The sequence below is a fragment of the Symphalangus syndactylus genome, chromosome 10, assembly GCF_028878055.3.
Source record: "Symphalangus syndactylus isolate Jambi chromosome 10, NHGRI_mSymSyn1-v2.1_pri, whole genome shotgun sequence".
Classification (NCBI taxonomy): Eukaryota; Metazoa; Chordata; class Mammalia; order Primates; family Hylobatidae; genus Symphalangus; species Symphalangus syndactylus.
This window is the reverse complement of record NC_072432.2, coordinates 92,684,581-92,697,852: the sequence shown is the minus strand read 5'-3', so window position 1 is coordinate 92,697,852 and position 13,272 is coordinate 92,684,581.

The following is a 13,272-nucleotide window of genomic DNA, read 5'->3' as shown; positions in this document are numbered from 1 at the left end:
TCCCCTTGTGTCACTGGCCAGAATTAGGTCATGTGGCCATTTTTAAACCAATCATGCCAGAGGAAAATGATTGCCATTCATGTTTAGCTTCATATCTATCCCTAGAGCTGTAGATGATGTCAGCTTTCTCTGCATCACACGGGAGACAGCTTGATTTGGAAACTTAAACAAAATTTAGGACCCATGAGCAAGAAATATGAATGGTTGGGTAACCAATATAGTCCATTACCTATTAGTTGACTGCCTACCAAGGAAGATGGTAGATTGGTAGAAGTCTCTCTTCTCTCTCTCTCTTTCTGTCTCTCTCTCTCTCTCTCTGTCTCTCCCTCCCCCCCGCGCCCACACACACACATACATACACACATTCACACTCACACACATACCATCGCCAATCCTCTGCATGTGTGTCACAATTTTAGTTGGATTAATATTTAGCGTTTGCATGATTGTGGTTATATAAATAATATTTATTGTTAAGCTAAGTAATTTACCATAATTCAGTTTCCTTTCTTGTATGTTTTCTGCTTTTCCTGGAATTAGTAATTGCCTTTTAAATTTATTTACTGTGTAATAAACTATCATTAAATTCTTTATTCAGTTGCTTAGTTTTCTATGTGCCATCACTACATTTTAATTCTTTGGGATAAGCTGTAAAACTTCAACCAATGTGGTCAATCACATCAAGCAATTTCTTTTTCTTTTTTCTTAGAGATGACTCTCCTAGAGGAAACCTTCATCCTTCTCCTACCTGGACTGATGGAGCTGAAATTCCCATGGGATTTCTTATCATTGTAATCATTGGAATCCCTTAACCTCTCTCCTTTATTAGATCCTCAATCCTGTGATTCATTCCATTGTTTTGGTGGAACACATCCTCCAGTAACTTTCTGAGAAAACGTTCATGAAGTGTAAATGTTTTGAAACTTTTCATGCCTAAAAATCTACTCATTCCACTCTTAGAAGTTAAATGCTAGTTTCAGTGAATATAGAACTTTAGATTGGTTTTCACTTTCCTTCAGTATTTCAGATTGTTTCATTGTTACAATGACTTCTGATCAAGCTTGTGTTTACAACCTATATCTCTTCTCTGGCTCTCTGTCTCCCTCCATAATCTTTTGTATTCACAGTGTTCTAAAATTCACAGTGACATAATGATGCATTTTGGGGTAAATCTTCTGTCATTCATTGTTTTGTGTATTCAGTGAACCATTTTTTGAAAAATTTTCCACTCCATTTTTCTCTATTCTCTCTCCTATATTGATCCTCTAATTTCCTTACCTTCTCTGATTTTTCATTTATTTGCCTTTTTATTCTATTTAGAATATTATTTCAATGTATCTGCCACTTTCAAATTTTTATTTCATAATTTAAATTTTAGAAGCCATTTCTTATTTTCTGAATGTTCATCTTTAAATGTCAGTCCATTATTGTTTTATGAATACACTGTCTTTTAATTCTCCAAATATAATAGAGTGGTTTTTTATAGTTTCCTTCAATTTCATGCCTGCGCTCTGTTTTCTTCAGTTCCTTTGTTTTGGCCACTATATTTATGTGAAAGCTTGCCTCATATTGTCTGCTTATCCTTGACTTTCTAGTCAGAAAAGGTGTTTAAAAGATGACAGCTCTATGTGCAGAGACGGGGTTTGTCAACTGGCATACATTTTGTAAGGTGATGAGAGTAGAGAACATCTAAACATTTTGTTTGAGGAAGGCTCCCAATGTCAGTATCTGTCTTTTCTTTTGATGCTACTTTTTTTTTTTTTTTTGTCAGAGTCTCTCTCTGTCACTCAGGCTGGAGTGCAGTGGCGTGATCTCACTCACCGCAACCTCTGCTTCCTGGGTTCAAGCAATCCTGCTGTCTCAACCTCCTTAGTAGCTGGGACTACAAGCATGCGCCACCACACCCAGCTAATTTTTGCATTTTTAGTAGAAGGGGGTTACACCATGTTGGCCAGGCTGGTCTTGAACTCCTGACCTCAGGTGATCTGCCCACCTTGGCCTCCCAAAGTGCTGGGATTACAGGCATGAGCCACTGCGCCAGGCCTTGATGCAACTTCTCTATAGAAGAAAACTTCGATCTCCTGAATGTAGGGGAGGTATGGCCTTTAAGTTTGGCTGTTATATTCTAGTTCTTGAATAATGTGGGCTAAAATAATCATGTGGGTCTTACTACTCAGAATGTAGAGATGCATTTAGCTGCCATATTTTTAGTGTGTTACTTTATGTTATATTCATCTTAGGTGAGTTCCTTAGTCAATTCTCTCTATTCTACATACTGCAGAAAATAATTTCCTATTTCACTGAAGAGTTGGAGTCAAAGGAGGAATAGTTTTCTGTCTATGCCAGGAGAGACAGAAGATCTGAGGCTCAGAGACTTCCTATAAAGACTTTATATTTGACATGTGGCCCTATCACATAACTTCACATTCCAACATACATACTAGCTCCAAATTACGAGTCTTTTTCTAGCAAGAACTGCTTTGTTTCTTACTGAAATTTTCACCTGCAGGCATACAAATTTCAGCTTCTTGAAACTTGTATATAAAGTCTGAACGATCAACATATTAAACATATATTCTTTAAAAACGGTATCATCAAAATGAACTTAGTCACTAAAGAGTGAGCTTGATGGTGTCAACATTCCATAACATATATTTATTTTACTTTATCTATATAATTACACCTCAATAAAATTTGAACTTGACCTGTGGGAATGAGGTGATCTGGAGGAAAATGTTTTAAGGGTTCTTCGTAGAAAGTCTGTGTTTGTTTTCAGGAAGGGGAACATCACACACCGGGGACTGTTGTGGGGTGGGGGAAGGGGGGAGGGATAGCATTGGGTGATATACCTAATGCTAAATGACGAGTTAATGGGTGCAGCATACCAACGTGGCATGTGTATACATATGTAACAAACCTGCACGTTGTGCACATGTACCCTAAAACTTAAAGTATAATAATAATAATAATAAAAGATTAAAAAAAAAGAAAATGTGGCACATATACACCATGGAATACTATGCAGCCATAAAAAAGGATGAGTTCATGTCCTTTGTAGGGACATGGATGAAGCTGGAAACCATGATTCTGAGCAAACTATCGCAAGGACAGAAAACCAAACACCACATGTTCTCACTCATAGGTAGGAATTGAACAATGAGAACACTTGGACACAGGGTGGGGAACATCACACACTGGGGCCTGTCGTGGGGTGGGGGTAGGGGGAAGGGATAGCGTTAGGAGATATACCTAATACAAATGATGAGTTAGTGGGTGCAGCACACCAACTTGGCACATGTATACATACGTAACAATCCTGCACATTGTGCACATGTACCCTAGAAGTTAAAGTATAATAAAAAAATTTTTTAAAAATGAAAAAAAAAAAATCTGTGTTTGTTTTATCTGCTGATAAGGACATACTTGTGATTCCAACTAAACTACTCTGCTTTATTCATGCTTCTGTTTGAAGAAATAAAATGTGCTAAGGGTGCTTTAAATCAATAGATGCAGCTCTCAGGGACTGGATGAAAATGTCTTTTATGAAACTATTTTGATGCTTTATTAAATAAAAAATGTATTGACTCATCTGTAGAACTTTGGGCACTGTGTACATCATGTGTACTGGGAATAGAGTGTGTTGGGAACAGAAGCATTTCCAGTCCTTTGGGAACCTGCAATCTATCATAGTGGATGATGATAAAAAAATAATTAAAAGTGCTGTAAATGTGATGAAAGGAAGAAGTACAAAGTGTGTGGATGTGGGCTGGTATGGAGGGTTAACATAGTCAGGGAAGGGTTTCATAAGAAAATGTTTAAATGAAGACTGAAATTGTAAGACTCACTCACTAGATGAAGGAGGAGTTAGGGAGAGAGTATTCCAGGGATTTGAAAATCATAAAGCATGAAGACAAACACAAACTGCTCACCAGTAGTGAGCAAGGCGTGTGAGAGGAGGTGGAACTAAAGAGGCGGGGTGGAGTTGGAAGGAGATTTGGTGGAAGAGAGTTGGCTTTTATGGAAATGTCAATTGGAAGTCGTTGAAGAGTTTGAAATGCAAGGGAAATATAATCAGATTTGCTGTGGAAAAATATCTTTCCAACTGCCATGTAAACAATGGATTGGAGGCGTCTCTACCTTTTGGATATGGTCCAAAGACAGCTCAATTTCATCCTTTTTTTTTTCCATAAAGTGAATAGAATTAAAATAACACCTGAGGTCAGGAGTTCGAGACCAGCCTGGCCAACGTGGCAAAACCCTGTCTCTACTAAAAATACAACAATTAGCTGGGCGTGATTGCAGGCACCTGTAATCCCAGCTACTCGGGAGGCTGAGACAGCAGAATCACTTGAATCCAGAAGGCGGAGGTTGCAGTGAGCCGAGATCGCGCCACTTCACTCCAGCCTGGGAGACAAAGCCATAGTCTGTCTCAAAAAAACAAAACAAAAAAGAAATAATTAAGTATTATACACGTAAAAACTAGAAAGATTTTAAATTGAACTATAGCCCTGTTAAGATTGCTTTTAATAAGATTTTGCATAAAGTAAAATTTAAAAGCTTGATTATAAAATAATTTAAATCCTTTCAAAAACTTCCATAAACAAACTGGAACCTCCAATTGTTCCTGTAAAACATGAACAATATGTAAACATGTAAAACAATATGCCTAGCAAGCTTTCTAGACAGCACATGATTTGTAACTGCATTTGTATATTCTGAAACCTTTGTAGTATATTTAAATTATTTTAAATATAAATTCAGTTTAGCATTAAGTCAAAAAAAATTTAAATGAAAGGTAAAACTATCAAAGTAGTTCAAATTCAATATCAGTTTTAATAAAAACTCTCAAAACATATAATCTTACAACCAAGACAAATTAGTTTTTCATTTTTCTAAACTCATTCCAGTGTTTTTCCTGTGATGATTTTAAGCACTAATGCAAGAGAGAAGGTCCACAAAACATCTGCTATTTTATTTTGCATTAATTTGTTCTTTGCAGTAATTTGAGAAAACATATTCAAAAATTGAACAAAGTTCACTTTTCAATGTAACTAAGAAACCAATTGTATTCAAATTATAAAATAAATCTGTGGTTGATCTGCAGTACTAGAGTAACATAACTCTGAGAATCAAGTACTCATAGATACTAAGGTCACCATCAAGACAATCTAAATCGATATTTTTCCCTTCATATCAAATGTTGCTGAGGCTTTCATATGCCCACCTACAAAAGGAATTTTATTGACTTTTTTTAGTGCATCATTTGAAGAAAGTTTGGTCTTGGTCTCATGACAGTGTGAAGGGTAGCTATAGAACGTGAGGCATAGGTTTTACATTTCCCTGAGTTGCCACAAGGATCTGCTAATACAATTTGGCATCATTCACGGTGCCAATAATCACTGTGTGCATTTCAGAGATAAAACATTCAGCCTCTCTTAAAGGAATGTAGTAATTGTAAAAAGGAAGATGTTGTGTAAGGTCACTATGCATGGAGATCTTCTGCTTCTCCAATGAGTTCTCATCAGAAAGTGCCTTCTCTTACCTCCTGGGCCCCTGACAGATAGCAGGCCCAGAGGTACACCAAGGCTTTCTACCTACCTCACAGTGTGAACTCCCAGGAAAACATTTCTTATCAATCTGAATTATGAATTAAGTTGATATAGCATTGTTTGATATTTTCATCGAATTGCTTGAGAGGGTTATGTCTTCTTTGGTTGAATCAGAAACAGGGTAAAGCCCAATATTTATTTTTAAAGTTACATCAATGCGATTCTGTTTTAGGGAACTTTGGAAGTTAGTTTGACAAATGATTTTTGATCAAGTGTTAGTTTCCAACCGCACAAATGAAATAACTCTTGCTCTGTACTTGCAATCCATACACTACATTAGAAATAGTCACATTGTTTTTACTCTGTAGTGGGCATAAAGAAGACTATAACAACCTTTCCTGAAATAAATTTTTAAAAACTGTTTTATTTGCTGTTCAATTTAATGAGATTTACCTAAGATGCCTAACTCCAAGTTGTTATTATTATCTTTTGTATAAGATAACCTTTTTCTCATTTTTTTGCTGTTTGCAAGAGCTAAGTACCATCTGAATAAACAATATTAAATAACAACAAAAAAACATTAACTTTTTCCATGAGACATTTCAGGAATGCAAGAATTCATTTTCGATCATTTGCCAACGTAGGGCTATCTGATCCTTGGAAGCTTTCTCTGTTAATTGAATGGCTTGTACAACTATCTACCTCTTTCCTCAACATCCAACCCACAGTGTCATTCTTAAAATAATTCTTACTCTTTACTTTACAGAAAAAGCAGAAGCCATCAGTATAAAGGTTTTGAACTTCCCCTCCTACTTCTGTTGCTCCAACCATAGACGGACTTGCATTTATTGTCATCACTGACTCTCCCAGGAAAGTCTCTCCAATTTTCCTGTGGATCCACTCACTTGCAACTTCCTCACACACTGCACCTTATCAATGGCCCTCTCTCCTACACACTCACCTCTCTCTCTTTACACTTAGAAGCACTTAAATACAATACAGACTCTATGATAATAAAAGCAAAAGGCTCATTTCTTTGGCCCTACATATTCATCTACCAAATTTCTAGGCCAGAGATTCTCCAACATTTTGGTCTCAGAAATACTTTCCATCCCTAAAAATTATTAAAGGCCCCAAACACCTTTTATTTGTAAGGGTTATATTCATTGATATTTACTGTATTCAAAGTTACTGTATTCCAAGTGCTGTATTCAAAGTTAAAACAGATATTTAAATAATATTTATTCATTTTAAAATAACAATGTTAACTAGATAACATCAATAACATCAAAAATAACTATTTTATAACGAAACATTTAGTTAAAAGAATGGCAAATTTCTTTAATATTTCGGTTAAGAGGACACAGCTATACTCATATCTTCTGCATTTAATTCCTCATGGGGTTTTCGAAGTACATGAAGAAATCTAGCCTCATACAAATATGTAGTTAAAAAAAAAAGAAAGACAAGATTATCTTAACAGTCTTTTCAGATAAGTGTGGATAGTCTTCTTTGATGACTTACCAAAATTTGAAAAATGGCAATTTCTGAAAGGTTGGTTGTGATGTGAAATCTTTGTTTGGTATTCTGTTATATTAAAAATTAAAATCAATTCATGTATCTTGCCATTTGAATGGATCCTTTACCCATGTATGATTTTGTAACTTTGTGCATCAAATGTTTCCAATATATTGGCTCACTTAGTTATACAGAGCTTCCAAATATACATTGGAAAATTCCCCCACATACTCATGAGATAATGAAAGTGAAAAAAGGCAAATAACATTTTAATATTAGTATAAAAATAATATTGATTATTTCTAGACTGTAGGGCCTAGTGATTAAGAGAGCAGGATCTGGTGTCAGACTAATATATACAACTATAAGCTCTGCCCACCTTAGGAAAGATACATGCCTTCATTTATCATGGGTATAATAAAATATCTACATCATTAGAACTGTTGTTATGTTGAGATGACATAATACATGTAACATAATGGCACACAGTAAATGACCAAGAATGACAGTTTTGCTTTGTTTTTTAAAATGTCCTTTTAGTTCTGATTTTCTCCTGTGCTTTCAATTTATATTCATGTTCTCTCTACCTTTACTTTGTCTTCTCTTCTGGGATCTGACATTCAGGGTAAATGTGGCCTTAGGTCCTGACTGAAGAAAATGTTCAGGTTAGAATTTTCAGCTAAATCCAAATTGGACCAGGAGACTTCATTCATGCTTTTTAGGAAGTGAGACAATTCTAGAACGTCGAAAGGACTCATTAAATTGAGTCCTTTAATCCCAGGACCCAGAAGTTTCACAGGTGAAGGATATGACTTACTAAGGGAAGGATATGACTTATTAAGAGAAATCTCAAACTATGTATGGGGGGTCCTTGAACATATCCGTGATAGGAAGCAGAGTTTCTCTTTCAGGCTGCTTGAGTTAATGGAACATTTGGGAAGAGAATGATATTAGCCTGGGAGAATAGTTGCATTTAGCTCCTGGGCCATAGAAAGAAAATAGCTGACTTCAGTCCTTTGTAAGAAGTCTGGCTCAAGTTGGATTCAAATTTCCTGTTCTGGTTACAATTGCTGTGTAACAAATCACCCCAAAATCTGGCAGTGCCACTTACAACCACCATTTTATTAAGCTCACAGATTCTGGCCTCAGAAATTCAGAAAATGCACAGGAAAAACAGCTTCACCCTGCTTCTCCTTGTCTGTGGTGTCAGCCAGGAAGATTCAAAGGCTGAGAGAAAACTGAAAGAGCTGGAATCATCTGAAGGCTCATTCACTCACTGTCGGGCTCAGTGCCTATGCATAGTCTCTCCAGGGAGCCTGAGCTAATTCACAGCAGACAGCGTCAAGGTAGTCAGACTTTATATGGTAGCTTAGACCTCCAAGAGTGAGTGTTCCAGAAACAAGCTCGAAACTGCACTTCCCCTCATGTCCCAGCTTCATAAGCCACACAATGTCATTCCCACCACACTCACCTGGTTGAAACATTCACAGTCACAAGACTACCCATATTCAACGGTAGGGGACAAAGACCCCATCTCTCGCTAGGAGTAGTGTCAAATAATTTTTGGCCATGTTTTAAAACTACCTGAGTGCTAGACAAGGAAACTATTAATTGGAGTTTAATGTGAAGAACAATTTAATCCTGTGAGCGTGGACCCAGGGACGGAGAACAAACAGAAGCAAGAAAACATTTCTGAGCCCAGGAAGTCAGAGGTTAACTTGGATACTTCAGGACTTGGCTGGCTTGGGCTGGAGAAGCATCAGAGTTTCTTTGGTAGTAGAGCTGGATATGAAGAGACTGAATGCGGAAGCTTGGCAAGGAAAATGGGAGAACAGAGAATAAAGAAAACAAAATCACTCGGAATCCAACTCCCCAGAAGTAACCGGTCTTTACATTCTGATGTGTTTCTTTTAGTGTTGTGTCTGCAATATATGTATATTTATGATCTGTGTTGTGTGTATGTGTATGTAAGCAAGAAAGAACATGCATGTGAAGCAACATTGCAATTATACCATATAAACAAGTTTATATCCCATCTTTCAACTCAAGAATTGGCTTACTTCTCATTGGCATCCCACCCTGAACAGATTTACATTTCATTTCTGTTCACTTCTGCTAAATCAGCTAAGTTAGTCTTGATAGAGTTCCTGTGTGCCTAAGTTTCTCTGTCCATTGCCAACAACTTGCCACTGAGTTTTTCTTGTTATTGGTGTTTTAAGTATTTACCAATTTGAAAAAGACTTTCCAACCAAGAAAGGAACAAAGTCATTAATTACTCCCGTCCATAAACCTAAGGGCCAAAGCCTCTAATATATTAAATAACAAAGTTTCTGCCCCTATAAAGCAGACTCCGCCATCTTGCACCAATGCACCATTTCTGCTGCAGAAGCAACAGCAACAGCAAAGATTACAAACAAATAAACAAACACAAACCAAACTGCTACTGCAACCATTGCTCATCGCTTCCAGAAATATTGAGAAGGCCCCAGGTTACATATTTGGCCACCTAAGGTCTTAGCTGGTTTTCTCCTTGTAACAAATGCCTAAAACAATATAATTGACTCCCATCCCCTCAACTGGTACCATTTACCAGCAACCAGTTGTTATGAGATAGAAACGAGGCCAATTAACAGCTCCGAAGCTTCCTGTGTTGACTTCTGAGACACTTGCTCCATTCCTAACCTCTTAACCCCTTCTGAAAGCAGGAACTGCAGAGCAATCTAGTGAGGAGAAAAATTATTCCTAGATTTTTATCAGAGGACAAAACTTTATAGCCAGGTGTTAAATGTCTCTTGCTAAAAGGCTTAGAAGAGCATAAGAAGAGAGAGTCAAGCTGAATATGGAACGTGTTGCATTTTTAAACAAAAATGCCTTTTTTTTTTCTTTTGGCCAATGGATATTTCCAAATAACTAGTGTCTGCTTTAAAGTAACTATCATGACTGGGAACACAATAATTCTAATGATGCTATTCTTATCCACACCCTTTTAAACGTGTCATTTGAAGTTATCTTTGTAGAGACCATCATATTATTTTGCTTATACTCAATGGCATTTATTCAACATTTATTTAGTCCCTACTTCTTGTTAGTTACCGTTATAGGCAGTGAGGATATAGGGTAAACATAACACACAATATCTCTGCCTTTTCAGAACTTAAAAACAAGCAAACAAATTATATTTCTTTTTTTCCATAAGTTATTGGGGTACAGGTGGCATTTGGTTACATGAGTAAATTATTTATTTAGGTTGCAAAAATTTTCTCCCATTTTGTAGGTTGCCTGTTCACTCTGATGGTAGTTTCTTTTGCTCTGCAGAAGCTCTTACCTAGGAATCCAACTTACAAGGGATGTGAAGGACCTCTTCAAGGAGAACTACACTGTGATTTGTGAGATTTTGGTGCACCCATCACCCAAGCAGTGTACGGTGTACCATATTTGTAGTCTTTTATCCCTCATCCCCCTCCCACTCTTCCCCCCAAGTCCCTAAAGTCCATCGTATCATTCTTATGCCTTTGTGTCCTTATAGCTCAGCTCCCACGTATCAGTGAGAATATATGATATTTGGCTTCCCATTCCTGAGTTACATCACTTAGAATAATAGTCTCCAGTCTCACCCAGGTCACCACGAATGCTGTTAATTCATTCCTTTTTATGGCTGTGTAGTATCCCATGGTATATACATACCATGGTTTCTTTATCCACTCATTGACTGATGGGTATTTGGGTTGGTTCCACAATTTTGCAATTGTGAATTGTGCTGCTATAAACATGCATGTGCAAGTATCTTTTTTGAATAATGACTTATTTTCCTCTGGGTAGATACCCAGTAGTCGGATTGCTGGATCAAACAAATCAGTAAGAAACAAACAAACAATCCCATCAAAAAGTTGGCTAAGGACCTAAATAGACAATTCTGAAAATAAGATATACAAATGGCCAACAAACATATGAAAAAATGCCCAACATCACTAATGATCAGGGAAATGCAAATCAAACCACAGTGTGATGCTACCTTACTCTTGCAAGAATGGCCATAACCAAAAAATAAAAAACAGTAGATATTGGCGTGGAGACGGCGAACAGGGAACACGTTACTGCTGGTGGGAATGTAAACTAGTACAGCCACTGTGGAAAACAGTTTGGCAATTCCTTAAAGAACTAAAAGTAGAACAAGTAATATTTCTGATGGTGTTACGTGCTAAGAAGAGAGAATGACGTGAGGGACTGGATGGGTCTGGGCATGTTTTCCTGAGGTGGTGACATGAAGAAAAGGGGTAAGCTACCTTAAGACATAAGAATGATCTAGGACCCTTCTGGGAAACAAAGCTTTGTGAGTAAATGGAAAGCCACTGATGGTTTTCAGAAGGGAGTAATTTAATTTGGTAAAGATAGGTTTAACATAAGTGAGTGAATATGGTGAGTGTTTCAACTGAAGCATAGAGTTTATGACACAAATTCAGGTTTGTAGTTTGCAGAATAGGGGGTCATTTCTAAAAGATTATTTCCAAAACTGTGTTAATAAAAGAGACCTTAGGAAATTATGCTCACCAGGCTCTCACCACAACTAAAGTCCTGACAAAGAATATTTTGTTACACACACACACAAGAGCAGTTAGGTTTGCGAACAATGTAGTGTGTTTAAAAACCAAACAAATGAGTTATCTGTAGCTAGATAACTTGGCTACTCACATTGCTTTTCTTTTCTTTCTTGGAAGGTTAAATATGATGTTTGATCTTTTAAAAAATTCCTCATGAAAACTTTAATGGCATATAGAGTCTAGAGTTTGTCCAAATGATCACATTCAAATGGAGGGGCCCAAGGTAAGGCAGTCACCTGAACTCTAAAAACAGAAATGGGTCATGATTCACTAGGGGAAGACTCGCTAACATGGACTTACGGAAACATGGAATCCATACACATTTTTTTTTACCATTTCGTTCACTTTACCACTCAGACTTTGGGTATCTTCCCGTAGGTTTGTCTGTGACTCAGTTTTAGTTTCGGATGACTTAATGCTTCCATCTAATCAAGGGAAGGGAACATGATTATTTAACATATCCATGATCCCCAGTTAGGATGCCAGGAGCCTCTAAGAGGGCTAATCTTGTGGCCTGGCATTTTTCATCTTTTCTTTTTACTTAAAAAAAAATCATTGCTCACATGTGGCCTGCTAACCAAACGTTTCTTTCATCCCTTGAGGATAGTTCTGGGTCCATTTGCCTTGATAGCTCGTAAAAGCCCATCCAAGAGCCTAAGTGACCTTGTATAGAGCAAAACTAGACCAGTTCCTACACTTCCTTCTTTGCTTTTACTTAGTAAAAATGCTAACGTTTCCAAGGGCCAGCCTTATCCACATATATCATCTCATTTTAGTTCTCACAATCGCACTGTTATCAAAACAATTCAGGCATGATGACTTTAATTTACAGATGCAAAAGTGGAAGAGCACAGAGCTTCGTGTTCTGCCTAAGGTTATTAGTAAGGCTGGCTGCTATACTCAAGCCAATGTCTGGGCCCCACAAAATTTAGTACACTTTAATACATCACAAGGTTTCTGTAGAACACATCCCAAACTTAACATATATATTATTTCCTACCCCCAGATGAGTATTAGACACTTCTAATTTAAGTGTTTGATGTGCTCTTATTGTATATTTGTTATCTATCATCACAGTTTGTGTGGTTGATAGAGAATTCCAGAAAATGAAGTGTAACAGTTGGCAGAGATAATAGTCCTTCCTTCTCTCTCTAGACCATTATGGAAAGAGACTCTGTGGTTTATATTTGAAAATGGCACTGAAAACAGCAGTCAGGAGATAAATTTTTTTTATTTTATTATTATTATACTTTAAGGGTACATGTGCACAATGTGCAGGTTTGTTACATATGTATACATGTGCCATGTTGGTGTGCTGCACCCATTAACTCGTCATTTAGCATTAGGTATATCTCCTAATGCTGTCCCTCCCCCCTCCCCCCACCCCACAACAGTCCCCGGAGTGTGATATTCCGCTTCCTGTGCCCATGTGATCTCATTGTTCAATTCCCGCCTATGAGTGAGAACATGCGGTGTTTGGTTTTTTTGTCCTTGCGATAGTTTGCTGAGAATGATGGTTTCCAGTTTCATCCATGTCCCTACAAAGGACATGAACTCATCATTTCTTATGGCTGCATAGTATTCCATGGTGTATATGTGCCACATTT